Source organism: Phoenix dactylifera, chromosome 4 (genome assembly GCF_051530095.1).
Source record: "Phoenix dactylifera cultivar Ajwa chromosome 4, Ajwa_hap1_PhDact_Kaust_v1.1, whole genome shotgun sequence".
Lineage (NCBI taxonomy): Eukaryota > Viridiplantae > Streptophyta > Magnoliopsida > Arecales > Arecaceae > Phoenix > Phoenix dactylifera.
The window spans coordinates 37,866,384-37,888,873 of NC_143193.1; the positions used below are offsets into that span (position 1 = coordinate 37,866,384).

The 22,490-nt window shown below is 49.5% G+C and overlaps 56 non-coding genes and 6 pseudogenes across 56 annotated transcripts; all 62 read right to left on the bottom strand.

Moving 5' to 3' along the window:
• Nucleotides 1-32: 32 nt before the first annotated feature.
• Nucleotides 33-151, bottom strand: LOC149764298 (5S ribosomal RNA). Its single transcript, XR_016411174.1, has one exon. It is a non-coding gene; the product is annotated as a 5S ribosomal RNA (ribosomal RNA).
• Nucleotides 152-397: 246 nt separating this feature from the next.
• Nucleotides 398-516, bottom strand: LOC149764299 (5S ribosomal RNA; annotated as a pseudogene).
• A 246-nt stretch (nt 517-762) lies between these two features.
• On the bottom strand, nt 763-880 carry LOC149764300 (5S ribosomal RNA). The gene has a single exon (XR_016403650.1). It is a non-coding gene; the product is annotated as a 5S ribosomal RNA (ribosomal RNA).
• A 248-nt stretch (nt 881-1,128) lies between these two features.
• Nucleotides 1,129-1,247, bottom strand: LOC149764301 (5S ribosomal RNA). Its single transcript, XR_016412331.1, has one exon. It is a non-coding gene; the product is annotated as a 5S ribosomal RNA (ribosomal RNA).
• Nucleotides 1,248-1,493: 246 nt separating this feature from the next.
• On the bottom strand, nt 1,494-1,612 carry LOC149764302 (5S ribosomal RNA). Its single transcript, XR_016411175.1, has one exon. It is a non-coding gene; the product is annotated as a 5S ribosomal RNA (ribosomal RNA).
• A 246-nt stretch (nt 1,613-1,858) lies between these two features.
• LOC149764303 (5S ribosomal RNA) lies at nt 1,859-1,977 on the bottom strand. Its single transcript, XR_016401315.1, has one exon. It is a non-coding gene; the product is annotated as a 5S ribosomal RNA (ribosomal RNA).
• Nucleotides 1,978-2,223: 246 nt separating this feature from the next.
• LOC149764304 (5S ribosomal RNA) lies at nt 2,224-2,342 on the bottom strand. The gene has a single exon (XR_016411176.1). It is a non-coding gene; the product is annotated as a 5S ribosomal RNA (ribosomal RNA).
• Nucleotides 2,343-2,589: 247 nt separating this feature from the next.
• On the bottom strand, nt 2,590-2,708 carry LOC149764305 (5S ribosomal RNA). The gene has a single exon (XR_016404185.1). It is a non-coding gene; the product is annotated as a 5S ribosomal RNA (ribosomal RNA).
• A 246-nt stretch (nt 2,709-2,954) lies between these two features.
• LOC149764306 (5S ribosomal RNA) lies at nt 2,955-3,073 on the bottom strand. The gene has a single exon (XR_016411177.1). It is a non-coding gene; the product is annotated as a 5S ribosomal RNA (ribosomal RNA).
• Nucleotides 3,074-3,319: 246 nt separating this feature from the next.
• On the bottom strand, nt 3,320-3,438 carry LOC149764307 (5S ribosomal RNA). The gene has a single exon (XR_016411178.1). It is a non-coding gene; the product is annotated as a 5S ribosomal RNA (ribosomal RNA).
• A 246-nt stretch (nt 3,439-3,684) lies between these two features.
• On the bottom strand, nt 3,685-3,803 carry LOC149764308 (5S ribosomal RNA). Its single transcript, XR_016411179.1, has one exon. It is a non-coding gene; the product is annotated as a 5S ribosomal RNA (ribosomal RNA).
• Nucleotides 3,804-4,050: 247 nt separating this feature from the next.
• Nucleotides 4,051-4,169, bottom strand: LOC149764309 (5S ribosomal RNA). Its single transcript, XR_016411180.1, has one exon. It is a non-coding gene; the product is annotated as a 5S ribosomal RNA (ribosomal RNA).
• Nucleotides 4,170-4,415: 246 nt separating this feature from the next.
• On the bottom strand, nt 4,416-4,534 carry LOC149764310 (5S ribosomal RNA). The gene has a single exon (XR_016412332.1). It is a non-coding gene; the product is annotated as a 5S ribosomal RNA (ribosomal RNA).
• Nucleotides 4,535-4,781: 247 nt separating this feature from the next.
• On the bottom strand, nt 4,782-4,900 carry LOC149764311 (5S ribosomal RNA). Its single transcript, XR_016407507.1, has one exon. It is a non-coding gene; the product is annotated as a 5S ribosomal RNA (ribosomal RNA).
• A 246-nt stretch (nt 4,901-5,146) lies between these two features.
• Nucleotides 5,147-5,265, bottom strand: LOC149764312 (5S ribosomal RNA). The gene has a single exon (XR_016411181.1). It is a non-coding gene; the product is annotated as a 5S ribosomal RNA (ribosomal RNA).
• Nucleotides 5,266-5,511: 246 nt separating this feature from the next.
• LOC149764313 (5S ribosomal RNA) lies at nt 5,512-5,630 on the bottom strand (annotated as a pseudogene).
• Nucleotides 5,631-5,876: 246 nt separating this feature from the next.
• On the bottom strand, nt 5,877-5,995 carry LOC149764314 (5S ribosomal RNA). The gene has a single exon (XR_016402798.1). It is a non-coding gene; the product is annotated as a 5S ribosomal RNA (ribosomal RNA).
• A 247-nt stretch (nt 5,996-6,242) lies between these two features.
• LOC149764315 (5S ribosomal RNA) lies at nt 6,243-6,361 on the bottom strand. Its single transcript, XR_016412333.1, has one exon. It is a non-coding gene; the product is annotated as a 5S ribosomal RNA (ribosomal RNA).
• Nucleotides 6,362-6,608: 247 nt separating this feature from the next.
• Nucleotides 6,609-6,727, bottom strand: LOC149764316 (5S ribosomal RNA). The gene has a single exon (XR_016404371.1). It is a non-coding gene; the product is annotated as a 5S ribosomal RNA (ribosomal RNA).
• Nucleotides 6,728-6,973: 246 nt separating this feature from the next.
• Nucleotides 6,974-7,092, bottom strand: LOC149764317 (5S ribosomal RNA). Its single transcript, XR_016411183.1, has one exon. It is a non-coding gene; the product is annotated as a 5S ribosomal RNA (ribosomal RNA).
• Nucleotides 7,093-7,339: 247 nt separating this feature from the next.
• Nucleotides 7,340-7,458, bottom strand: LOC149764318 (5S ribosomal RNA). Its single transcript, XR_016407508.1, has one exon. It is a non-coding gene; the product is annotated as a 5S ribosomal RNA (ribosomal RNA).
• Nucleotides 7,459-7,704: 246 nt separating this feature from the next.
• Nucleotides 7,705-7,823, bottom strand: LOC149764319 (5S ribosomal RNA). The gene has a single exon (XR_016411184.1). It is a non-coding gene; the product is annotated as a 5S ribosomal RNA (ribosomal RNA).
• A 246-nt stretch (nt 7,824-8,069) lies between these two features.
• Nucleotides 8,070-8,188, bottom strand: LOC149764320 (5S ribosomal RNA; annotated as a pseudogene).
• Nucleotides 8,189-8,434: 246 nt separating this feature from the next.
• On the bottom strand, nt 8,435-8,553 carry LOC149764321 (5S ribosomal RNA). Its single transcript, XR_016402799.1, has one exon. It is a non-coding gene; the product is annotated as a 5S ribosomal RNA (ribosomal RNA).
• Nucleotides 8,554-8,800: 247 nt separating this feature from the next.
• LOC149764322 (5S ribosomal RNA) lies at nt 8,801-8,919 on the bottom strand. The gene has a single exon (XR_016401398.1). It is a non-coding gene; the product is annotated as a 5S ribosomal RNA (ribosomal RNA).
• Nucleotides 8,920-9,165: 246 nt separating this feature from the next.
• LOC149764323 (5S ribosomal RNA) lies at nt 9,166-9,284 on the bottom strand. The gene has a single exon (XR_016407646.1). It is a non-coding gene; the product is annotated as a 5S ribosomal RNA (ribosomal RNA).
• Nucleotides 9,285-9,529: 245 nt separating this feature from the next.
• LOC149764324 (5S ribosomal RNA) lies at nt 9,530-9,648 on the bottom strand. Its single transcript, XR_016404276.1, has one exon. It is a non-coding gene; the product is annotated as a 5S ribosomal RNA (ribosomal RNA).
• Nucleotides 9,649-9,894: 246 nt separating this feature from the next.
• On the bottom strand, nt 9,895-10,013 carry LOC149764325 (5S ribosomal RNA). Its single transcript, XR_016411185.1, has one exon. It is a non-coding gene; the product is annotated as a 5S ribosomal RNA (ribosomal RNA).
• Nucleotides 10,014-10,261: 248 nt separating this feature from the next.
• LOC149764326 (5S ribosomal RNA) lies at nt 10,262-10,380 on the bottom strand. Its single transcript, XR_016412334.1, has one exon. It is a non-coding gene; the product is annotated as a 5S ribosomal RNA (ribosomal RNA).
• A 247-nt stretch (nt 10,381-10,627) lies between these two features.
• On the bottom strand, nt 10,628-10,746 carry LOC149764327 (5S ribosomal RNA). The gene has a single exon (XR_016407720.1). It is a non-coding gene; the product is annotated as a 5S ribosomal RNA (ribosomal RNA).
• A 246-nt stretch (nt 10,747-10,992) lies between these two features.
• LOC149764328 (5S ribosomal RNA) lies at nt 10,993-11,111 on the bottom strand. Its single transcript, XR_016405412.1, has one exon. It is a non-coding gene; the product is annotated as a 5S ribosomal RNA (ribosomal RNA).
• Nucleotides 11,112-11,358: 247 nt separating this feature from the next.
• LOC149764329 (5S ribosomal RNA) lies at nt 11,359-11,477 on the bottom strand. Its single transcript, XR_016407647.1, has one exon. It is a non-coding gene; the product is annotated as a 5S ribosomal RNA (ribosomal RNA).
• Nucleotides 11,478-11,722: 245 nt separating this feature from the next.
• On the bottom strand, nt 11,723-11,841 carry LOC149764330 (5S ribosomal RNA). The gene has a single exon (XR_016412655.1). It is a non-coding gene; the product is annotated as a 5S ribosomal RNA (ribosomal RNA).
• Nucleotides 11,842-12,088: 247 nt separating this feature from the next.
• Nucleotides 12,089-12,207, bottom strand: LOC149764331 (5S ribosomal RNA). Its single transcript, XR_016402356.1, has one exon. It is a non-coding gene; the product is annotated as a 5S ribosomal RNA (ribosomal RNA).
• Nucleotides 12,208-12,453: 246 nt separating this feature from the next.
• On the bottom strand, nt 12,454-12,572 carry LOC149764332 (5S ribosomal RNA; annotated as a pseudogene).
• Nucleotides 12,573-12,818: 246 nt separating this feature from the next.
• LOC149764333 (5S ribosomal RNA) lies at nt 12,819-12,937 on the bottom strand. The gene has a single exon (XR_016402713.1). It is a non-coding gene; the product is annotated as a 5S ribosomal RNA (ribosomal RNA).
• Nucleotides 12,938-13,183: 246 nt separating this feature from the next.
• Nucleotides 13,184-13,302, bottom strand: LOC149764334 (5S ribosomal RNA). The gene has a single exon (XR_016411186.1). It is a non-coding gene; the product is annotated as a 5S ribosomal RNA (ribosomal RNA).
• Nucleotides 13,303-13,549: 247 nt separating this feature from the next.
• LOC149764335 (5S ribosomal RNA) lies at nt 13,550-13,668 on the bottom strand. Its single transcript, XR_016407509.1, has one exon. It is a non-coding gene; the product is annotated as a 5S ribosomal RNA (ribosomal RNA).
• Nucleotides 13,669-13,914: 246 nt separating this feature from the next.
• On the bottom strand, nt 13,915-14,033 carry LOC149764336 (5S ribosomal RNA). The gene has a single exon (XR_016411187.1). It is a non-coding gene; the product is annotated as a 5S ribosomal RNA (ribosomal RNA).
• Nucleotides 14,034-14,281: 248 nt separating this feature from the next.
• Nucleotides 14,282-14,400, bottom strand: LOC149764337 (5S ribosomal RNA). Its single transcript, XR_016412335.1, has one exon. It is a non-coding gene; the product is annotated as a 5S ribosomal RNA (ribosomal RNA).
• Nucleotides 14,401-14,647: 247 nt separating this feature from the next.
• On the bottom strand, nt 14,648-14,766 carry LOC149764338 (5S ribosomal RNA). Its single transcript, XR_016405535.1, has one exon. It is a non-coding gene; the product is annotated as a 5S ribosomal RNA (ribosomal RNA).
• Nucleotides 14,767-15,012: 246 nt separating this feature from the next.
• Nucleotides 15,013-15,131, bottom strand: LOC149764339 (5S ribosomal RNA). Its single transcript, XR_016411188.1, has one exon. It is a non-coding gene; the product is annotated as a 5S ribosomal RNA (ribosomal RNA).
• A 248-nt stretch (nt 15,132-15,379) lies between these two features.
• LOC149764340 (5S ribosomal RNA) lies at nt 15,380-15,498 on the bottom strand. The gene has a single exon (XR_016412336.1). It is a non-coding gene; the product is annotated as a 5S ribosomal RNA (ribosomal RNA).
• A 247-nt stretch (nt 15,499-15,745) lies between these two features.
• LOC149764341 (5S ribosomal RNA) lies at nt 15,746-15,864 on the bottom strand. Its single transcript, XR_016405597.1, has one exon. It is a non-coding gene; the product is annotated as a 5S ribosomal RNA (ribosomal RNA).
• A 246-nt stretch (nt 15,865-16,110) lies between these two features.
• On the bottom strand, nt 16,111-16,229 carry LOC149764342 (5S ribosomal RNA). The gene has a single exon (XR_016411189.1). It is a non-coding gene; the product is annotated as a 5S ribosomal RNA (ribosomal RNA).
• Nucleotides 16,230-16,476: 247 nt separating this feature from the next.
• On the bottom strand, nt 16,477-16,595 carry LOC149764343 (5S ribosomal RNA). The gene has a single exon (XR_016407648.1). It is a non-coding gene; the product is annotated as a 5S ribosomal RNA (ribosomal RNA).
• A 244-nt stretch (nt 16,596-16,839) lies between these two features.
• LOC149764344 (5S ribosomal RNA) lies at nt 16,840-16,958 on the bottom strand. Its single transcript, XR_016412656.1, has one exon. It is a non-coding gene; the product is annotated as a 5S ribosomal RNA (ribosomal RNA).
• A 247-nt stretch (nt 16,959-17,205) lies between these two features.
• On the bottom strand, nt 17,206-17,324 carry LOC149764345 (5S ribosomal RNA). Its single transcript, XR_016401399.1, has one exon. It is a non-coding gene; the product is annotated as a 5S ribosomal RNA (ribosomal RNA).
• Nucleotides 17,325-17,570: 246 nt separating this feature from the next.
• On the bottom strand, nt 17,571-17,689 carry LOC149764346 (5S ribosomal RNA). Its single transcript, XR_016407586.1, has one exon. It is a non-coding gene; the product is annotated as a 5S ribosomal RNA (ribosomal RNA).
• Nucleotides 17,690-17,934: 245 nt separating this feature from the next.
• On the bottom strand, nt 17,935-18,053 carry LOC149764347 (5S ribosomal RNA). Its single transcript, XR_016404277.1, has one exon. It is a non-coding gene; the product is annotated as a 5S ribosomal RNA (ribosomal RNA).
• A 246-nt stretch (nt 18,054-18,299) lies between these two features.
• On the bottom strand, nt 18,300-18,418 carry LOC149764348 (5S ribosomal RNA). Its single transcript, XR_016403040.1, has one exon. It is a non-coding gene; the product is annotated as a 5S ribosomal RNA (ribosomal RNA).
• Nucleotides 18,419-18,665: 247 nt separating this feature from the next.
• Nucleotides 18,666-18,784, bottom strand: LOC149764349 (5S ribosomal RNA). Its single transcript, XR_016401401.1, has one exon. It is a non-coding gene; the product is annotated as a 5S ribosomal RNA (ribosomal RNA).
• Nucleotides 18,785-19,030: 246 nt separating this feature from the next.
• Nucleotides 19,031-19,149, bottom strand: LOC149764350 (5S ribosomal RNA). Its single transcript, XR_016406661.1, has one exon. It is a non-coding gene; the product is annotated as a 5S ribosomal RNA (ribosomal RNA).
• A 245-nt stretch (nt 19,150-19,394) lies between these two features.
• On the bottom strand, nt 19,395-19,513 carry LOC149764351 (5S ribosomal RNA). Its single transcript, XR_016404278.1, has one exon. It is a non-coding gene; the product is annotated as a 5S ribosomal RNA (ribosomal RNA).
• A 246-nt stretch (nt 19,514-19,759) lies between these two features.
• LOC149764352 (5S ribosomal RNA) lies at nt 19,760-19,878 on the bottom strand. Its single transcript, XR_016411190.1, has one exon. It is a non-coding gene; the product is annotated as a 5S ribosomal RNA (ribosomal RNA).
• Nucleotides 19,879-20,126: 248 nt separating this feature from the next.
• Nucleotides 20,127-20,245, bottom strand: LOC149764353 (5S ribosomal RNA). The gene has a single exon (XR_016412887.1). It is a non-coding gene; the product is annotated as a 5S ribosomal RNA (ribosomal RNA).
• Nucleotides 20,246-20,492: 247 nt separating this feature from the next.
• Nucleotides 20,493-20,611, bottom strand: LOC149764354 (5S ribosomal RNA; annotated as a pseudogene).
• A 246-nt stretch (nt 20,612-20,857) lies between these two features.
• LOC149764355 (5S ribosomal RNA) lies at nt 20,858-20,976 on the bottom strand (annotated as a pseudogene).
• A 245-nt stretch (nt 20,977-21,221) lies between these two features.
• Nucleotides 21,222-21,340, bottom strand: LOC149764356 (5S ribosomal RNA). The gene has a single exon (XR_016404279.1). It is a non-coding gene; the product is annotated as a 5S ribosomal RNA (ribosomal RNA).
• Nucleotides 21,341-21,586: 246 nt separating this feature from the next.
• On the bottom strand, nt 21,587-21,705 carry LOC149764357 (5S ribosomal RNA). Its single transcript, XR_016412517.1, has one exon. It is a non-coding gene; the product is annotated as a 5S ribosomal RNA (ribosomal RNA).
• A 248-nt stretch (nt 21,706-21,953) lies between these two features.
• LOC149764358 (5S ribosomal RNA) lies at nt 21,954-22,072 on the bottom strand. Its single transcript, XR_016412337.1, has one exon. It is a non-coding gene; the product is annotated as a 5S ribosomal RNA (ribosomal RNA).
• Nucleotides 22,073-22,319: 247 nt separating this feature from the next.
• LOC149764359 (5S ribosomal RNA) lies at nt 22,320-22,438 on the bottom strand. The gene has a single exon (XR_016405598.1). It is a non-coding gene; the product is annotated as a 5S ribosomal RNA (ribosomal RNA).
• Between the last annotated feature and the right edge of the window lie 52 nt (nt 22,439-22,490).

Here is a 22,490-nt window from a genome sequence, read left to right on the forward strand (position 1 = left end):
TCAAAAAATAAAAAAGCGGGCAAAAAATAAAAGGGGTGCAACACGAGGACTTCCCAGGGGGTCACCCATCCTAGTACTACTCTCGCCCAAGCACGCTTAACTGCGGAGTTCTGATGGGATCCGGTGCATTAGTGCTGGTATGATCGCACCCATGACATGCCCATCGAAACACCCTTTTATGACAAAGCAGCAGACCTCGACGGCCCGAGACATTCGCGCTGCCGGGGCCGTTCTGGCGTAGGATTCAACGCGCTGTTCCGCTATGCGGCATGGCACCGCCAGTCTCCGGACTCAGTTTATTTTCGGGGGGAAAAAATTATCCGAAGAGGAAAAGCCAAAAGCCAAAAAATTAAAAATAAATATTATCAAAAAATAAAAAAGCGGGCAAAAAATAAAAAGGGTGCAACACGAGGACTTCCCAGGGGGTCACCCATCCTAGTACTTCTCTCGCCCAAGCACGCCTAACTGCGGAGTTATGATGGGAACCGGTGCATTAGTGCTGGTATGATCGCACCCATGACATGCCCTTCGAAACTCCCTTTTATGACAAAGCAGCAGACCGCGACGGCCCGAGACATTCGCGCTGCCGGGGCCGTTCTGGCGTAGGATTCAACGCGCTGTTCCGCTATGCGGCATGGCACCGCGAGTCTCCGGACTCAGTTTATTTTCGGGGGAAAAAAATTATCCGAAGAGGAAAAGCCAAAAGCCGAAAAATTAAAAATAAATATTATCAAAAAATAAAAAAGCGGGCAAAAAATAAAAGGGGTGCAACACGAGGACTTCCCAGGGGTCACCCATCCTAGTACTACTCTCGCCCAAGCACGCTTAACTGCGGAGTTCTGATGGGATCCGGTGCATTAGTGCTGGTATGATCGCACCCATGACATGCCCATCGAAACTCCCTTTTATGACAAAGCAGCAGACCTCGACGGCCCGAGACATTCGCGCCGCCGGGGCCGTTCTGGCGTAGGATTCAACGCGCTATTCCCGCTATGCGGCATGGCACCGCCAGTCTCCGGACTCAGTTTATTTTCGGGGGAAAAAAAATATCCGAAGAGGAAAAGCCAAAAGCCGAAAAATTAAAAATAAATATTATCAAAAAATAAAAAAGTGGAGAAAAAAATAAAAAGGGTGCAACACGAGGACTTCCCAGGGGGTCACCCATCCTAGTACTACTCTCGCCCAAGCACGCTTAACTGCGGAGTTCTGATGGGATCCGGTGCATTAGTGCTGGTATGATCGCACCCATGACATGCCCTTCGAAACTCCCTTTTATGACAAAGCAGCAGACCTCGACGGCCCGAGACATTCGCGCTGCCGGGGCCGTTCTGGCGTAGGATTCAACGTGCTGTTCCGCTATGCGGCATGGCACCGCGAGTCTCCGGACTCAGTTTATTTTCTGGGGAAAAAAATTATCCGAAGAGGAAAAGCCAAAAGCCGAAAAATTAAAAATAAATATTATCAAAAAATAAAAAAGCGGGCAAAAAATAAAAGGGGTGCAACACGAGGACTTCCCAGGGGGTCACCCATCCTAGTACTACTCTCGCCCAAGCACGCTTAACTGCGGAGTTCTGATGGGATCCGGTGCATTAGTGCTGGTATGATCGCACCCATGACATGCCCTTCGAAACTCCCTTTTATGACAAAGCAGCAGACCTCGACGGCCCGAGACATTCGCGCTGCCGGGGCCGTTCTGGCGTAGGATTCAACGCGCTGTTCCGCTATGCGGCATGGCACCGCGAGCCTCCGGACTCAGTTTATTTTCGAGGGAAAAAAATTATCCGAAGTGGAAAAGCCAAAAGCCGAAAAATTAAAAATAAATATTATCAAAAAATAAAAAAGCGGGCAAAAAATAAAAGGGGTGCAACACGAGGACTTCCCAGGGGGTCACCCATCCTAGTACTACTCTCGCCCAAGCACGCTTAACGGCGGAGTTCTGATGGGATCCGGTGCATTAGTGCTGGTATGATCGCACCCATGACATGCCCATCGAAACACCCTTTTATGACAAAGCAGCAGACCTCGACGGCCCGAGACATTCGCGCTGCCGGGGCCGTTCTGGCGTAGGATTCAATGCGCTGTTCCGCTATGCGGCATGGCATCGCGAGTCTCCGGACTCAGTTTATTTTCGAGGGAAAAAAATTATCCGAAGAGGAAAAGCCAAAAGCCAAAAAATGAAAAATAAATGTTATCAAAAAAGAAAAAAGCGGGCAAAAAATAAAAGGGGTGCAACACGAGGACTTCCCAGGGGGTCACCCATCCTAGTACTACTCTCGCCCAAGCACGCTTAACTGCGGAGTTCTGATGGGATCCGGTGCATTAGTGCTGGTATGATCGCACCCATGATATGCCCTTCGAAACTCCCTTTTATGACAAAGCAGCAGACCTCGACGGCCCGAGACATTCGCGCTGCCGGGGCCGTTCTGGCGTAGGATTCAACGCGCTGGTCCCGCTATGCGGCATGGCACCGCCAGTCTCCGGACCCAGTTTATTGTCGGGGGAAAAAAATTATCCGAAGAGGAAAAGCCAAAAGCCAAAAAATTAAAAATAAATATTATCAAAAAATAAAAAAGCGGGCAAAAAATAAAAAGGGTGCAACATGAGGACTTCCCAGGGGGTCACCCATCCTAGTACTACTCTCGCCCAAGCACGCTTAACTGCGGAGTTCTGATGGGATCCGGTGCATTAGTGCTGGTATGATCGCACCCATGACATGCCCTTCGAAACTCCCTTTTATGACAAAGCAGCAGACCTCGACGGCCCGAGACATTCGCGCTGCCGGGGCCGTTCTGGCGTAGGATTCAACGCGCTGTTCCGCTATGCGGCATGGCACCGCGAGTCTCCGGACTCAGTTTATTTTCTGGGGAAAAAAATTATCCGAAGAGGAAAAGCCAAAAGCCGAAAAATTAAAAATAAATATTATCAAAAAATAAAAAAGCGGGCAAAAAATAAAAGGGGTGCAACACGAGGACTTCCCAGGGGGTCACCCATCCTAGTACTACTCTCGCCCAAGCACGCTTAACTGCGGAGTTCTGATGGGATCCGGTGCATTAGTGCTGGTATGATCGCACCCATGACATGCCCTTCGAAACTCCCTTTTATGACAAAGCAGCAGACCTCGACGGCCCGAGACATTCGCGCTGCCGGGGCCGTTCTGGCGTAGGATTCAACGCGCTGTTCCGCTATGCGGCATGGCACCGCGAGCCTCCGGACTCAGTTTATTTTCGAGGGAAAAAAATTATCCGAAGTGGAAAAGCCAAAAGCCGAAAAATTAAAAATAAATATTATCAAAAAATAAAAAAGCGGGCAAAAAATAAAAGGGGTGCAACACGAGGACTTCCCAGGGGGTCACCCATCCTAGTACTACTCTCGCCCAAGCACGCTTAACTGCGGAGTTCTGATGGGATCCGGTGCATTAGTGCTGGTATGATCGCACCCATGACATGCCCATCGAAACACCCTTTTATGACAAAGCAGCAGACCTCGACGGCCCGAGACATTCGCGCTGCCGGGGCCGTTCTGGCGTAGGATTCAATGCGCTGTTCCGCTATGCGGCATGGCATCGCGAGTCTCCGGACTCAGTTTATTTTCGAGGGAAAAAAATTATCCGAAGAGGAAAAGCCAAAAGCCAAAAAATGAAAAATAAATGTTATCAAAAAAGAAAAAAGCGGGCAAAAAATAAAAGGGGTGCAACACGAGGACTTCCCAGGGGGTCACCCATCCTAGTACTACTCTCGCCCAAGCACGCTTAACTGCGGAGTTCTGATGGGATCCGGTGCATTAGTGCTGGTATGATCGCACCCATGATATGCCCTTCGAAACTCCCTTTTATGACAAAGCAGCAGACCTCGACGGCCCGAGACATTCGCGCTGCCGGGGCCGTTCTGGCGTAGGATTCAACGCGCTGGTCCCGCTATGCGGCATGGCACCGCCAGTCTCCGGACCCAGTTTATTGTCGGGGGAAAAAAATTATCCGAAGAGGAAAAGCCAAAAGCCAAAAAATTAAAAATAAATATTATCAAAAAATAAAAAAGCGGGCAAAAAATAAAAGGGGTGCAACACGAGGACTTCCCAGGGGGTCACCCATCCTAGTACTACTCTCGCCCAAGCACGCTTAACTGCGGAGTTCTGATGGGATCCGGTGCATTAGTGCTGGTATGATCGCACCCATGACATGCCCATCGAAACACCCTTTTATGACAAAGCAGCAGACCTCGACGGCCCGAGACATTCGCGCTGCCGGGGCCGTTCTGGCGTAGGATTCAATGCGCTGTTCCGCTATGCGGCATGGCATCGCGAGTCTCCGGACTCAGTTTATTTTCGAGGGAAAAAAATTATCCGAAGAGGAAAAGCCAAAAGCCAAAAAATGAAAAATAAATGTTATCAAAAAAGAAAAAAGCGGGCAAAAAATAAAAAGGGTGCAACACGAGGACTTCCCAGGGGGTCACCCATCCTAGTACTACTCTCGCCCAAGCACGCTTAACTGCGGAGTTCTGATGGGATCCGGTGCATTAGTGCTGGTATGATCGCACCCATGATATGCCCTTCGAAACTCCCTTTTATGACAAAGCAGCAGACCTCGACGGCCCGAGACATTCGCGCTGCCGGGGCCGTTCTGGCGTAGGATTCAACGCGCTGGTCCCGCTATGCGGCATGGCACCGCCAGTCTCCGGACCCAGTTTATTGTCGGGGGAAAAAAATTATCCGAAGAGGAAAAGCCAAAAGCCAAAAAATTAAAAATAAATATTATCAAAAAATAAAAAAGCGGGCAAAAAATAAAAAGGGTGCAACATGAGGACTTCCCAGGGGGTCACCCATCCTAGTACTACTCTCGCCCAAGCACGCTTAACTGCGGAGTTCTGATAGGATCCGGTGCATTAGTGCTGGTATGATCGCACCCAAGACATGCCCTTCGAAACTCCCTTTTATGACAAAGTAGCAGACCTCGACGGCCCGAGACATTCGCGCTGCCGGGGCCGTTCTGGCGTAGGATTCAACACGCTGTTCCGCTATGCGGCATGGCACCGCCAGTCTCCGGACTCGGTTTATTTTCGGGGGAAAAAAATTATCCGAAGAGGAAAAGCCAAAAGCCGAAAAATAAAAAATAAATGTTATCAAAAAATAAAAAAGCAGGCAAAAAATAAAAGGGGTGCAACACGAGGACTTCCCAGGGGGTCACCCATCCTAGTACTACTCTCGCCCAAGCACGCTTAACTGCGGAGTTCTGATGGGATCCGGTGCATTAGTGCTGGTATGATCGCACCCATGACATGCCCTTCGAAACTCCCTTTTATGACAAAGCAGCAGACCTCGACGGCCCGAGACATTCGAGCTGCCGGGGCCGTTCTGGCGTAGGATTCAACGCGCTGTTCCGCTATGCGGCATGGCACCGCCAGTCTCCGGACTCAGTTTATTTTCGGGGGGAAAAAATTATCCGAAGAGGAAAAGCCAAAAGCCAAAAAATTAAAAATAAATATTATCAAAAAATAAAAAAGCGGGCAAAAAATAAAAAGGGTGCAACACGAGGACTTCCCAGGGGGTCACCCATCCTAGTACTTCTCTCGCCCAAGCACGCCTAACTGCGGAGTTATGATGGGATCCGGTGCATTAGTGCTGGTATGATCGCACCCATGACATGCCCTTCGAAACTCCCTTTTATGACAAAGCAGCAGACCGCGACGGCCCGAGACATTCGCGCTGCCGGGGCCGTTCTGGCGTAGGATTCAACGCGCTGTTCCGCTATGCGGCATGGCACCGCCCGTCTCCGGACTCAGTTTATTTTCGGGAAAAAAAAATTATCCGAAGAGGAAAAGCCAAAAGCCGAAAAATTAAAAATGAATATTATCAAAAAATAAAAAAGCGGGCAAAAAATAAAAAGGGTGCAACACGAGGACTTCCCAGGGGGTCACCCATCCTAGTACTACTCTCGCCCAAGCACGCTTAACTGCGGAGTTCTGATGGGATCCGGTGCATTAGTGCTGGTACGATCGCACCCATGACATGCCCTTCGAAACTCCCTTTTATGACAAAGCAGCAGACCTCGACGGCCCGAGACATTCACGCTGCCGGGGCCGTTCTGGCGTAGGATTCAACGCGCTGGTCCCGCTATGCGGCATGGCACCGCCAGTCTCCGGACTCAGTTTATTGTCGGGGAAAAAAAATTATCCGAAGACGAAAAGCCAAAAGCCGAAAAATTAAAAATAAATATTATCAAAAAATAAAAAAGCGGGCAAAAAATAAAAAGGGTGCAACACGAGGACTTCCCAGGGGGTCACCCATCCTAGTACTACTCTCGCCCAAGCACGCTTAACTGCGGAGTTCTGATGGGATCCGGTGCATTAGTGCTGGTATGATCGCACCCATGATATGCCCTTCGAAACTCCCTTTTATGACAAAGCAGCAGACCTCGACGGCCCGAGACATTCGCGCTGCCGGGGCCGTTCTGGCGTAGGATTCAACGCGCTGGTCCCGCTATGCGGCATGGCACCGCCAGTCTCCGGACCCAGTTTATTGTCGGGGGAAAAAAATTATCTGAAGAGGAAAAGCCAAAAGCCAAAAAATTAAAAATAAATATTATCAAAAAATAAAAAAGCGGGCAAAAAATAAAAGGGGTGCAACACGAGGACTTCCCAGGGGGTCACCCATCCTAGTACTACTCTCGCCCAAGCACGCTTAACTGCGGTGTTCTGATGGGATCCGGTGCATTAGTGCTGGTATGATCGCACCCATGACATGCCCATCGAAACACCCTTTTATGACAAAGCAGCAGACCTCGACGGCCCGAGACATTCGCGCTGCCGGGGCCGTTCTGGCGTAGGATTCAATGCGCTGTTCCGCTATGCGGCATGGCATCGCGAGTCTCCGGACTCAGTTTATTTTCGAGGGAAAAAAATTATCCGAAGAGGAAAAGCCAAAAGCCAAAAAATGAAAAATAAATGTTATCAAAAAAGAAAAAAGCGGGCAAAAAATAAAAGGGGTGCAACACGAGGACTTCCCAGGGGGTCACCCATCCTAGTACTACTCTCGCCCAAGCACGCTTAACTGCGGAGTTCTGATGGGATCCGGTGCATTAGTGCTGGTATGATCGCACCCATGATATGCCCTTCGAAACTCCCTTTTATGACAAAGCAGCAGACCTCGACGGCCCGAGACATTCGCGCTGCCGGGGCCGTTCTGGCGTAGGATTCAACGCGCTGGTCCCGCTATGCGGCATGGCACCGCCAGTCTCCGGACCCAGTTTATTGTCGGGGGAAAAAAATTATCCGAAGAGGAAAAGCCAAAAGCCAAAAAATTAAAAATAAATATTATCAAAAAATAAAAAAGCGGGCAAAAAATAAAAAGGGTGCAACATGAGGACTTCCCAGGGGGTCACCCATCCTAGTACTACTCTCGCCCAAGCACGCTTAACTGCGGAGTTCTGATAGGATCCGGTGCATTAGTGCTGGTATGATCGCACCCAAGACATGCCCTTCGAAACTCCCTTTTATGACAAAGTAGCAGACCTCGACGGCCCGAGACATTCGCGCTGCCGGGGCCGTTCTGGCGTAGGATTCAACACGCTGTTCCGCTATGCGGCATGGCACCGCCAGTCTCCGGACTCGGTTTATTTTCGGGGGAAAAAAATTATCCGAAGAGGAAAAGCCAAAAGCCGAAAAATAAAAAATAAATGTTATCAAAAAATAAAAAAGCAGGCAAAAAATAAAAGGGGTGCAACACGAGGACTTCCCAGGGGGTCACCCATCCTAGTACTACTCTCGCCCAAGCACGCTTAACTGCGGAGTTCTGATGGGATCCGGTGCATTAGTGCTGGTATGATCGCACCCATGACATGCCCTTCGAAACTCCCTTTTATGACAAAGCAGCAGACCTCGACGGCCCGAGACATTCGAGCTGCCGGGGCCGTTCTGGCGTAGGATTCAACGCGCTGTTCCGCTATGCGGCATGGCACCGCCAGTCTCCGGACTCAGTTTATTTTCGGGGGGAAAAAATTATCCGAAGAGGAAAAGCCAAAAGCCAAAAAATTAAAAATAAATATTATCAAAAAATAAAAAAGCGGGCAAAAAATAAAAAGGGTGCAACACGAGGACTTCCCAGGGGGTCACCCATCCTAGTACTTCTCTCGCCCAAGCACGCCTAACTGCGGAGTTATGATGGGATCCGGTGCATTAGTGCTGGTATGATCGCACCCATGACATGCCCTTCGAAACTCCCTTTTATGACAAAGCAGCAGACCGCGACGGCCCGAGACATTCGCGCTGCCGGGGCCGTTCTGGCGTAGGATTCAACGCGCTGTTCCGCTATGCGGCATGGCACCGCCCGTCTCCGGACTCAGTTTATTTTCGGGAAAAAAAAATTATCCGAAGAGGAAAAGCCAAAAGCCGAAAAATTAAAAATGAATATTATCAAAAAATAAAAAAGCGGGCAAAAAATAAAAAGGGTGCAACACGAGGACTTCCCAGGGGGTCACCCATCCTAGTACTACTCTCGCCCAAGCACGCTTAACTGCGGAGTTCTGATGGGATCCGGTGCATTAGTGCTGGTACGATCGCACCCATGACATGCCCTTCGAAACTCCCTTTTATGACAAAGCAGCAGACCTCGACGGCCCGAGACATTCACGCTGCCGGGGCCGTTCAGGCGTAGGATTCAACGCGCTGGTCCCGCTATGCGGCAGGGCACCGCCAGTCTCCGGACTCAGTTTATTGTCGGGGAAAAAAAATTATCCGAAGACGAAAAGCCAAAAGCCGAAAAATTAAAAATAAATATTATCAAAAAATAAAAAAGCGGGCAAAAAATAAAAAGGGTGCAACACGAGGACTTCCCAGGGGGTCACCCATCCTAGTACTACTCTCGCCCAAGCACGCTTAACTGCGGAGTTCTCATGGGATCCGGTGCATTAGTGCTGGTATGATCGCACCCAAGACATGCCCTTCGAAACTCCCTTTTAAGACAAAGCAGCAGACCTCGACGGCCCGAGACATTCGCGCTGCCGGGGCCGTTCTGACGTATGATTCAACGCGCTGTTCCGCTATGCGGCATGGCACCGCCAGTCTCCGGACTCAGTTTATTTTCGGGGGGAAAAAATTATCCGAAGAGCAAAAGCCAAAAGCCAAAAAATTAAAAATAAATATTATCAAAAAATAAAAAAGCGGGCAAAAAATAAAAAGGGTGCAACACGAGGACTTCCCAGGGGGTCACCCATCCTAGTACTTCTCTCGCCCAAGCACGCTTAACTGCGGAGTTATGATGGGATCCGGTGCATTAGTGCTGGTATGATCACACCCATGACATGCCCTTCGAAACTCCCTTTAATGACAAAGCAGCAGACCGCGACGGCCCGAGACATTCGCGCTGCCGGGGCCGTTCTGGCGTAGGATTCAACGCGCTGTTCCGCTATGCGGCATGGCACCGCCAGTCTCCGGACTCAGTTTATTTTCGGGAAAAAAAATTATCCGAAGAGGAAAAGCCAAAAGCCGAAAAATTAAAAATAAATATTATCAAAAAATAAAAAAGCGGGCAAAAAATAAAAAGGGTGCAACACGAGGACTTCCCAGGGGGTCACCCATCCTAGTACTACTCTCGCCCAAGCACGCTTAACTGCGGAGTTCTGATCGGATCCGGTGCATTAGTGCTGGTATGATCGCACCCATGACATGCCCTTCGAAACTCCCTTTTATGACGAAGCAGCAGACCTCGACGGCCCGAGGCATTCGCGCTGCCGGGGCCGTTCTGGCGTAGGATTCAACGCGCTGTTCCGCTATGCGGCATGGCACCGCGAGTCTCCGGACTCAGTTTATTTTCGGGGGAAAAAAATTATCCGAAGAGGAAAAGCCAAAAGCCGACAAATTAAAAATAAATATTATCAAAAAATAAAAAAGCGGGCAAAAAATAAAAGGGGTGCAACACGAGGACTTCCCAGGGGGTCACCCATCCTAGTACTACTCTCGCCCAAGCACGCTTAACTGCGGAGTTCTGATGGGATCCGGTGCATTAGTGCTGGTATGATCGCACCCATGACATGCCCATCGAAACTCCCTTTTATGACAAAGCAGCAGACCTCGACGGCCCGAGACATTCGCGCCGCCGGGGCCGTTCTGGCGTAGGATTCAACGCGCTGGTCCCGCTATGCGGCATAGCACCGCCAGTCTCCGGACTCAGTTTATTTTCGGGGGAAAAAAATTATCCGAAGAGAAAAAGCCAAAAGCCGAAAAATTAAAAATAAATATTATCAAAAAATAAAAAAGTGGAGAAAAATATAAAAAGGGTGCAACACGAGGACTTCCCAGGGGGTCACCCATCCTAGTACTACTCTCGCCCAAGCACGCTTAACTGCGGAGTTCTGATGGGATCCGGTGCATTAGTGCTGGTATGATCGCACCCATGACATGCCCATCGAAACACCCTTTTATGACAAAGCAGCAGACCTCGACGGCCCGAGACATTCGCGCTGCCGGGGCCGTTCTGGCGTAGGATTCAATGCGCTGTTCCGCTATGCGGCATGGCACCGCGAGTCTCCGGACTCAGTTTATTTTCGGGGGAAAAAAATTATCCGAAGAGGAAAAGCCAAAAGCCGAAAAACTAAAAATAAATATTATCAAAAAATAAAAAAGTGGACAAAAAATAAAAAGGGGTGCAAGACGAGGACTTCCCAGGGGGTCACCCATCCTAGTACTACTCTCGCCCAAGCACGCTTAACTGCAGAGTTCTGATGGGATCCGGTGCATTAGGGCTGGTATGATCGCACCCATGACATGCCCATCGAAACACCCTTTTATGACAAAGCAGCAGACCTCGACGGCCCGAGACATTCGCGCTGCCGGGGCCGTTCTGGCGTAGGATTCAATGCGCTGTTCCGCTATGCGGCATGGCACCGCGAGTCTCCGGACTCAGTTTATTTTCGAGGGAAAAAAATTATCCGAAGAGGAAAAGCCAAAAGCCAAAAAATTAAAAATAAATGTTATCAAAAAAGAAAAATGCGGGCAAAAAATAAAAGGGGTGCAACACGAGGACTTCCCAGGGGGTCACCCATTCTAGTACTACTCTCGCCCAAGCACGCTTAACTGCGGAGTTCTGATGGGATTCGGTGCATTAGTGCTGGTATGATCGCACCCATGATATGCCCTTCGAAACTCCCTTTTATGACAAAGCAGCAGACCTCGGCGGCCCGAGACATTCGCGCTGCCGGGGCCGTTCTGGCGTAGGATTCAACGCGCTGGTCCCGCTATGCGGCATGGCACCGCCAGTCTCCGGACCCAGTTTATTGTCGGGGGAAAAAAATTATCCGAAGAGGAAAAGCCAAAAGCCAAAAAATTAAAAATAAATATTATCAAAAAATAAAAAAGCGGGCAAAAAATAAAAAGGGTGCAACACGAGGACTTCCCAGGGGGTCACCCATCCTAGTACTTCTCTCGCCCAAGCACGCTTAACTGCGGAGTTATGATGGGATCCGGTGCATTAGTGCTGGTATGATCACACCCATGACATGCCCTTCGAAACTCCCTTTTATGACAAAGCAGCAGACCGCGACGGCCCGAGACATTCGCGCTGCCGGGGCCGTTCTGGCGTAGGATTCAACGCGCTGTTCCGCTATGCGGCATGGCACCGCCAGTCTCCGGACTCAGTTTATTTTCGGAAAAAAAAATTATCCGAAGAGGAAAAGCCAAAAGCCGAAAAATTAAAAATAAATATTATCAAAAAATAAAAAAGCGGGCAAAAAATAAAAAGGGTGCAACACGAGGACTTCCCAGGGGGTCACCCATCCTAGTACTACTCTCGCCCAAGCACGCTTAACTACGGAGTTCTGATGGGATCCGGTGCATTAGTGCTGGTATGATCGCACCCATGACATGCCCTTCGAAACTCCCTTTTATGACAAAGCAGCAGACCTCGACGGCCCGAGACATTCACGCTGCCGGGGCCGTTCTGGCGTAGGATTCAACGCGCTGGTCCCGCTATGCGGCATGGCACCGCCAGTCTCCGGACTCAGTTTATTGTCGGGGAAAAAAAATTATCCGAAGAGGAAAAGCCAAAAGCCGAAAAATTAAAAATAAATATTATCAAAAAATAAAAAAGCGGGCAAAAAATAAAAAGGGTGCAACACGAGGACTTCCCAGGGGGTCACCCATCCTAGTACTACTCTCACCCAAGCACGCTTAACTGCGGAGTTCTGATGGGATCCGGTGCATTAGTGCTGGTATGATCGCACCCAAGACATGCCCTTCGAAACTCCCTTTTAAGACAAAGCAGCAGACCTCGACGGCCCGAGACATTCGCGCTGCCGGGGCCGTTCTGGCGTATGATTCAACGCGCTGTTCCGCTATGCGGCATGGCACCGCCAGTCTCCGGACTCAGTTTATTTTCTGGGGGAAAAAATTATCCGAAGAGGAAAAGCCAAAAGCCAAAAAATTAAAAATAAATATTACCAAAAAATAAAAAAGCGGGCAAAAAATAAAAAGGGTGCAACTCGAGGACTTTCCAGGGGGTCACCCATCCTAGTACTTCTCTCGCCCAAGCACGCTTAACTGCGGAGTTATGATGGGATCCGGTGCATTAGTGCTGGTATGATCGCACCCATGACATGCCCTTCGAAACTCCCTTTTATGACAAAGCAGCAGACCGCGACGGCCCGAGGCATTCGCGCTGCCGGGGCCGTTCTAGCGTAGGATTCAACGCGCTGTTCCGCTATGCGGCATGGCACCGCGAGTCTCCGGACTCAGTTTATTTTCGAGGGAAAAAAATTATCCCAAGAGGAAAAGCCAAAAGCCAAAAAATTAAAAATAAATGTTATCAAAAAAGAAAAAAGCGGGCAAAAAATAAAAGGGGTGCAACACGAGGACTTCCCAGGGGGTCACCCATCCTAGTACTACTCTCGCCCAAGCTCGCTTAACTGCGGAGTTCTGATGGGATCCGGTGCATTAGTGCTGGTATGATCGCACCCATGACATGCCCATCGAAACACCCTTTTATGACAAAGCAGCAGACCTCGACGGCCCGAGACATTCGCGCTGCCGGGGCCGTTCTGGCGTAGGATTCAATGCGCTGTTCCGCTATGCGGCATGGCATCGCGAGTCTCCGGACTCAGTTTATTTTCGAGGGAAAAAAATTATCCGAAGAGGAAAAGCCAAAAGCCAAAAAATTAAAAATAAATGTTATCAAAAAAGAAAAAAGCGGGCAAAAAATAAAAGGGGTGCAACACGAGGACTTCCCAGGGGGTCACCCATCCTAGTACTACTCTCGCCCAAGCACGCTTAACTGCGGAGTTCTGATGGGATCCGGTGCATTAGTGCTGGTATGATCGCACCCATGATATGCCCTTCGAAACTCCCTTTTATGACAAAGCAGCAGACCTCGACGGCCCGAGACATTCGCGCTGCCGGGGCCGTTCTGGCGTAGGATTCAACGCGCTGGTCCCGCTATGCGGCATGGCACCGCCAGTCTCCGGACCCAGTTTATTGTCGGGGGAAAAAAATTATCCGAAGAGGAAAAGCCAAAAGCCAAAAAATTAAAAATAAATATTATCAAAAAATAAAAAAGCGGGCAAAAAATAAAAAGGGTGCAACATGAGGACTTCCCAGGGGGTCACCCATCCTAGTACTACTCTCGCCCAAGCACGCTTAACTGCGGAGTTCTGATAGGATCCGGTGCATTAGTGCTGGTATGATCGCACCCAAGACATGCCCTTCGAAACTCCCTTTTATGACAAAGTAGCAGACCTCGACGGCCCGAGACATTCGCGCTGCCGGGGCCGTTCTGGCGTAGGATTCAACACGCTGTTCCGCTATGCGGCATGGCACCGCCAGTCTCCGGACTCAGTTTATTTTCGGAGGAAAAAAATTATCCGAAGAGGAAAAGCCAAAAGCCGAAAAATAAAAAATAAATGTTATCAAAAAATAAAAAAGCGGGCAAAAAATAAAAGGGGTGCAACACGAGGACTTCCCAGGGGGTCACCCATCCTAGTACTACTCTCGCCCAAGCACGCTTAACTGCGGAGTTCTGATGGGATCCGGTGCATTAGTGCTGGTATGATCGCACCCATGACATGCCCATCGAAACTCCCTTTTATGACAAAGCAGCAGACCTCGACGGCCCGAGACATTCGCGCCGCCGGGGCCGTTCTGGCGTAGGATTCAACGCGCTGGTCCCGCTATGCGGCATAGCACCGCCAGTCTCCGGACTCAGTTTATTTTCGGGGGAAAAAAATTATCCGAAGAGGAAAAGCCAAAAGCCGAAAAATTAAAAATAAATATTATCAAAAAATAAAAAAGTGGAGAAAAAAATAAAAAGGGTGCAACACGAGGACTTCCCAGGGGGTCACCCATCCTAGTACTACTCTCGCCCAAGCACGCTTAACTGCGGAGTTCTGATGGGATCCGGTGCATTAGTGCTGGTATGATCGCACCCATGACATGCCCATCGAAACACCCTTTTGTGACAAAGCTGCAGACCTCGACGGCCCGAGACATTCGCGCTGCCGGGGCCGTTCTGGCGTAGGATTCAATGCGCTGTTCCGCTATGCGGCATGGCACCGCGAGTCTCCGGACTCAGTTTATTTTCGGGGGAAAAAAATTATCCGAAGAGGAAAAGCCAAAAGCCGAAAAATTAAAAATAAATATTATCAAAAAATAAAAAAGTGGGCAAAAAATAAAAAGGGGTGCAAGACGAGGACTTCCCAGGGGGTCACCCATCCTAGTACTACTCTCGCCCAAGCACGCTTAACTGCGGAGTTCTGATAGGATCCGGTGCATTAGTGCTGGTATGATCGCACCCAAGACATGCCCTTCGAAACTCCCTTTTATGACAAAGTAGCAGACCTCGACGGCCCGAGACATTCGCGCTGCCGGGGCCGTTCTGGCGTAGGATTCAACACGCTGTTCCGCTATGCGGCATGGCACCGCCAGTCTCCGGACTCAGTTTATTTTCGGAGGAAAAAAATTATCCGAAGAGGAAAAGCCAAAAGCCGAAAAATAAAAAATAAATGTTATCAAAAAATAAAAAAGCGGGCAAAAAATAAAAGGGGTGCAACACGAGGACTTCCCAGGGGGTCACCCATCCTAGTACTACTCTCGCCCAAGCACGCTTAACTGCGGAGTTCTGATGGGATCCGGTGCATTAGTGCTGGTATGATCGCACCCATGACATGCCCATCGAAACTCCCTTTTATGACAAAGCAGCAGACCTCGACGGCCCGAGACATTCGCGCCGCCGGGGCCGTTCTGGCGTAGGATTCAACGCGCTGGTCCCGCTATGCGGCATAGCACCGCCAGTCTCCGGACTCAGTTTATTTTCGGGGGAAAAAAATTATCCGAAGAGGAAAAGCCAAAAGCCGAAAAATTAAAAATAAATATTATCAAAAAATAAAAAAGTGGAGAAAAAAATAAAAAGGGTGCAACACGAGGACTTCCCAGGGGGTCACCCATCCTAGTACTACTCTCGCCCAAGCACGCTTAACTGCGGAGTTCTGATGGGATCCGGTGCATTAGTGCTGGTATGATCGCACCCATGACATGCCCATCGAAACACCCTTTTGTGACAAAGCTGCAGACCTCGACGGCCCGAGACATTCGCGCTGCCGGGGCCGTTCTGGCGTAGGATTCAATGCGCTGTTCCGCTATGCGGCATGGCACCGCGAGTCTCCGGACTCAGTTTATTTTCGGGGGAAAAAAATTATCCGAAGAGGAAAAGCCAAAAGCCGAAAAATTAAAAATAAATATTATCAAAAAATAAAAAAGTGGGCAAAAAATAAAAAGGGGTGCAAGACGAGGACTTCCCAGGGGGTCACCCATCCTAGTACTACTCTCGCCCAAGCACGCTTAACTGCGGAGTTCTGATGGGATCCGGTGCATTAGGGCTGGTATGATCGCACCCATGACATGCCCATCGAAACACCCTTTTATGACAAAGCAGCAGACCTCGACGGCCCGAGACATTCGCGCTGCCGGGGCCGTTCTGGCGTAGGATTCAATGCGCTGTTCCGCTATGCGGCATGGCACCGCGAGTCTCCGGACTCAGTTTATTTTCGAGGGAAAAAAATTATCCGAAGAGGAAAAGCCAAAAGCCAAAAAATTAAAAATAAATGTTATCAAAAAAGAAAAATGCGGGCAAAAAATAAAAGGGGTGCAACACGAGGACTTCCCAGGGGGTCACCCATCCTAGTACTACTCTCGCCCAAGCACGCTTAACTGCGGAGTTCTGATGGGATCCGGTGCATTAGTGCTGGTATGATCGCACCCATGATATGCCCTTCGAAACTCCCTTTTATGACAAAGCAGCAGACCTCGACGGCCCGAGACATTCGCGCTGCCGGGGCCGTTCTGGCGTAGTATTCAACGCGCTGGTCCCGCTATGCGGCATGGCACCGCCAGTCTCCGGACCCAGTTTATTGTCGGGGGAAAAAAATTATCCGAAGAGGAAAAGCCAAAAGCCAAAAAATTAAAAATAAATATTATCAAAAAATAAAAAAGCGGGCAAAAAATAAAAAGGGTGCAACACGAGGACTTCCCAGGGGGTCACCCATCCTAGTACTTCTCTCGCCCAAGCACGCTTAACTGCGGAGTTATGATGGGATCCGGTGCATTAGTGCTGGTATGATCACACCCATGACATGCCCTTCGAAACTCCCTTTTATGACAAAGCAGCAGACCGCGACGGCCCGAGACATTCGCGCTGCCGGGGCCGTTCTGGCGTAGGATTCAACGCGCTGTTCCGCTATGCGGCATGGCACCGCCAGTCTCCGGACTCTGTTTATTTTCGGAAAAAAAAATTATCCGAAGAGAAAAAGCCAAAAGCCGAAAAATTAAAAATAAATATTATCAAAAAATAAAAAAGCGGCAAAAAATAAAAAGGGTGCAACACGAGGACTTCCCAGGGGGTCACCCATCCTAGTACTACTCTCGCCCAAGCACGCTTAACTACGGAGTTCTGATGGGATCCGGTGCATTAGTGCTGGTATGATCGCACCCATGACATGCCCTTCGAAACTCCCTTTTATGACAAAGCAGCAGACCTCGACGGCCCGAGACATTCACGCTGCCGGGGCCGTTCTGGCGTAGGATTCAACGCGCTGGTCCCGCTATGCGGCATGGCACCGCCAGTCTCCGGACTCAGTTTATTGTCGGGGAAAAAAAATTATCCGAAGACGAAAAGCCAAAAGCCGAAAAATTAAAAATAAATATTATCAAAAAATAAAAAAGCGGGCAAAAAATAAAAAGGGTGCAACACGAGGACTTCCCAGGGGGTCACCCATCCTAGTACTACTCTCGCCCAAGCACGCTTAACTGCGGAGTTCTCATGGGATCCGGTGCATTAGTGCTGGTATGATCGCACCCAAGACATGCCCTTCGAAACTCCCTTTTAAGACAAAGCAGCAGACCTCGACGGCCCGAGACATTCGCGCTGCCGGGGCCGTTCTGGCGTATGATTCAACGCGCTGTTCCGCTATGCGGCATGGCACCGCCAGTCTCCGGACTCAGTTTATTTTCGGGGGGAAAAAATTATCCGAAGAGGAAAAGCCAAAAGCCAAAAAATTAAAAATAAATATTATTAAAAAATAAAAAAGCGGGCAAAAAATAAAAAGGGTGCAACACGAGGACTTCCCAGGGGGTCACCCATCCTAGTACTTCCCTCGCCCAAGCACGCTTAACTGCGGAGTTATGATGGGATCCGGTGCATTAGTGCTGGTATGATCGCACTCATGACATGCCCTTCGAAACTCCCTTTAATGACAAAGCAGCAGACCGCGACGGCCCGAGACATTCGCGCTGCCGGGGCCGTTCTGGCGTAGGATTCAACGCGCTGTTCCGCTATGCGGCATGGCACCGCCAGTCTCCGGACTCAGTTTATTTTCGGGAAAAAAAATTATCCGAAGAGGAAAAGCCAAAAGCCGAAAAATTAAAAATAAATATTATCAAAAAATAAAAAAGCGGGCAAAAAATAAAAAGGGTGCAACACGAGGACTTCCCAGGGGGTCACCCATCCTAGTACTACTCTCGCCCAAGCACGCTTAACTGCGGAGTTCTGATCGGATCCGGTGCATTAGTGCTGGTATGATCGCACCCATGACATGCCCTTCGAAACTCCCTTTTATGACGAAGCAGCAGACCTCGACGGCCCGAGGCATTCGCGCTGCCGGGGCCGTTCTGGCGTAGGATTCAACGCGCTGTTCCGCTATGCGGCATGGCACCGCCCGTCTCCGGACTCAGTTTATTTTCGGGAAAAAAAAATTATCCGAAGAGGAAAAGCCAAAAGCCGAAAAATTAAAAATAAATATTATCAAAAAATAAAAAAGCGGGCAAAAAATAAAAAGGGTGCAACACGAGGACTTCCCAGGGGGTCACCCATCCTAGTACTACTCTCGCCCAAGCACGCTTAACTGCGGAGTTCTGATGGGATCCGGTGCATTAGTGCTGGTATGATCGCGCCCATGACATGCCCTTCGAAACTCCCTTTTATGACAAAGCAGCAGACCTCGACGGCCCGAGACATTCACGCTGCCGGGGCCGTTCTGGCGTAGGATTCAACGCGCTGGTCCCGCTATGCGGCATGGCACCGCCAGTCTCCGGACTCAGTTTATTGTCGGGGAAAAAAAATTATCCGAAGACGAAAAGCCAAAAGCCGAAAAATTAAAAATAAATATTATCAAAAAATAAAAAAGCGGGCAAAAAATAAAAAGGGTGCAACACGAGGACTTCCCAGGGGGTCACCCATCCTAGTACTACTCTCGCCCAAGCACGCTTAACTGCGGAGTTCTCATGGGATCCGGTGCATTAGTGCTGGTATGATCGCACCCAAGACATGCCCTTCGAAACTCCCTTTTAAGACAAAGCAGCAGACCTCGACGGCCCGAGACATTCGCGCTGCCGGGGCCGTTCTGGCGTATGATTCAACGCGCTGTTCCGCTATGCGGCATGGCACCGCCAGTCTCCGGACTCAGTTTATTTTCGGGGGGAAAAAATTATCCGAAGAGGAAAAGCCAAAAGCCAAAAAATTAAAAATAAATATTATTAAAAAATAAAAAAGCGGGCAAAAAATAAAAAGGGTGCAACACGAGGACTTCCCAGGGGGTCACCCATCCTAGTACTTCTCTCGCCCAAGCACGCTTAACTGCGGAGTTATGATGGGATCCGGTGCATTAGTGCTGGTATGATCGCACCCATGACATGCCCTTCGAAACTCCCATTAATGACAAAGCAGCAGACCGCGACGGCCCGAGACATTCGCGCTGCCGGGGCCGTTCTGGCGTAGGATTCAACGCGCTGTTCCGCTATGCGGCATGGCACCGCCAGTCTCCGGACTCAGTTTATTTTCGGGAAAAAAAATTATCCGAAGAGGAAAAGCCAAAAGCCGAAAAATTAAAAATAAATATTATCAAAAAATAAAAAAGCGGGCAAAAAATAAAAAGGGTGCAACACGAGGACTTCCCAGGGGGTCACCCATCCTAGTACTACTCTCGCCCAAGCACGCTTAACTGCGGAGTTCTGATCGGATCCGGTGCATTAGTGCTGGTATGATCGCACCCATGACATGCCCTTCGAAACTCCCTTTTATGACGAAGCAGCAGACCTCGACGGCCCGAGGCATTCGCGCTGCCGGGGCCGTTCTGGCGTAGGATTCAACGCGCTGTTCCGCTATGCGGCATGGCACCGCGAGTCTCCGGACTCAGTTTATTTTCGGGGGAAAAAAATTATCCGAAGAGGAAAAGCCAAAAGCCGACAAATTAAAAATAAATATTATCAAAAAATAAAAAAGCGGGCAAAAAATAAAAGGGGTGCAACACGAGGACTTCCCAGGGGGTCACCCATCCTAGTACTACTCTCGCCCAAGCACGCTTAACTGCGGAGTTCTGATGGGATCCGGTGCATTAGTGCTGGTATGATCGCACCCATGACATGCCCATCGAAACTCCCTTTTATGACAAAGCAGCAGACCTCGACGGCCCGAGACATTCGCGCCGCCGGGGCCGTTCTGGCGTAGGATTCAACGCGCTGGTCCCGCTATGCGGCATAGCACCGCCAGTCTCCGGACTCAGTTTATTTTCGGGGGAAAAAAATTATCCGAAGAGGAAAAGCCAAAAGCCGAAAAATTAAAAATAAATATTATCAAAAAATAAAAAAGTGGAGAAAAAAATAAAAAGGGTGCAACACGAGGACTTCCCAGGGGGTCACCCATCCTAGTACTACTCTCGCCCAAGCACGCTTAACTGCGGAGTTCTGATGGGATCCGGTGCATTAGTGCTGGTATGATTGCACCCATGACATGCCCATCGAAACACCCTTTTATGACAAAGCAGCAGACCTCGACGGCCCGAGACATTCGCGCTGCCGGGGCCGTTCTGGCGTAGGATTCAATGCGCTGTTCCGCTATGCGGCATGGCACCGCGAGTCTCCGGACTCAGTTTATTTTCGGGGGAAAAAAATTATCCGAAGAGGAAAAGCCAAAAGCCGAAAAAATAAAAATAAATATTATCAAAAAATAAAAAAGTGGGCAAAAAATAAAAAGGGGTGCAGGACGAGGACATCCCAGGGGGTCACCCATCCTAGTACTACTCTCGCCCAAGCACGCTTAACTGCGGAGTTCTGATGGGATCCGGTGCATTAGGGCTGGTATGATCGCACCCATGACATGCCCATCGAAACACCCTTTTATGACAAAGCAGCAGACCTCGACGGCCCGGGACATTCGCGCTGCCGGGGCCGTTCTGGCGTAGGATTCAATGCGCTGTTCCGCTATGCGGCATGGCACCGCCAGTCTCCGGACTCAGTTTATTTTCGGGGGGAAAAAATTATCCGAAGAGGAAAAGCCAAAAGCCAAAAAATTAAAAATAAATATTATTAAAAAATAAAAAAGCGGGCAAAAAATAAAAAGGGTGCAACACGAGGACTTCCCAGGGGGTCACCCATCCTAGTACTTCTCTCGCCCAAGCACGCTTAACTGCGGAGTTATGATGGGATCCGGTGCATTAGTGCTGGTATGATCGTACCCATGACATGCCCTTCGAAACTCCCTTTAATGACAAAGCAGCAGACCGCGACGGCCCGAGACATTCGCGCTGCCGGGGCCGTTCTGGCGTAGGATTCAACGCGCTGTTCCGCTATGCGGCATGGCACCGCCAGTCTCCGGACTCAGTTTATTTTCGGGAAAAAAAATTATCCGAAGAGGAAAAGCCAAAAGCCGAAAAATTAAAAATAAATATTATCAAAAAATAAAAAAGCGGGCAAAAAATAAAAAGGGTGCAACACGAGGACTTCCCAGGGGGTCACCCATCCTAGTACTACTCTCGCCCAAGCACGCTTAACTGCGGAGTTCTGATCGGATCCGGTGCATTAGTGCTGGTATGATCGCACCCATGACATGCCCTTCGAAACTCCCATTTATGACGAAGCAGCAGACCTCGACGGCCCGAGGCATTCGCGCTGCCGGGGCCGTTCTGGCGTAGGATTCAACGCGCTGTTCCGCTATGCGGCATGGCACCGCGAGTCTCCGGACTCAGTTTATTTTCGGGGGAAAAAAATTATCCGAAGAGGAAAAGCCAAAAGCCGACAAATTAAAAATAAATATTATCAAAAAATAAAAAAGCGGGCAAAAAATAAAAGGGGTGCAACACGAGGACTTCCCAGGGGGTCACCCATCCTAGTACTACTCTCGCCCAAGCACGCTTAACTACGGAGTTCTGATGGGATCCGGTGCATTAGTGCTGGTATGATCGCACCCATGACATGCCCATCGAAACTCCCTTTTATGACAAAGCAGCAGACCTCGACGGCCCGAGACATTCGCGCCGCCGGGGCCGTTCTGGCATAGGATTCAACGCGCTGGTCCCGCTATGCGGCATAGCACCGCCAGTCTCCGGACTCAGTTTATTTTCGGGGGAAAAAAATTATCCGAAGAGGAAAAGCCAAAAGCCGAAAAATTAAAAATAAATATTATCAAAAAATAAAAAAGTGGAGAAAAAAATAAAAAGGGTGCAACACGAGGACTTCCCAGGGGGTCACCCATCCTAGTACTACTCTCGCCCAAGCACGCTTAACTGCGGAGTTCTGATGGGATCCGGTGCATTAGTGCTGGTATGATCGCACCCATGACATGCCCATCGAAACACCCTTTTATGACAAAGCAGCAGACCTCGACGGCCCGAGACATTCGCGCTGCCGGGGCCGTTCTGGCGTAGGATTCAATGCGCTGTTCCGCTATGCGGCATGGCACCGCGAGTCTCCGGACTCAGTTTATTTTCGGGGGAAAAAAAATATCCGAAGAGGAAAAGCCAAAAGCCGAAAAATTAAAAATAAATATTATCAAAAAATAAAAAAGTGGGCAAAAAATAAAAAGGGGTGCAAGACGAGGACTTCCCAGGGGGTCACCCATCCTAGTACTACTCTCGCCCAAGCACGCTTAACTGCGGAGTTCTGATGGGATCCGGTGCATTAGGGCTGGTATGATCGCACCCATGACATGCCCATCGAAACACCCTTTTATGACAAAGCAGCAGACCTCGACGG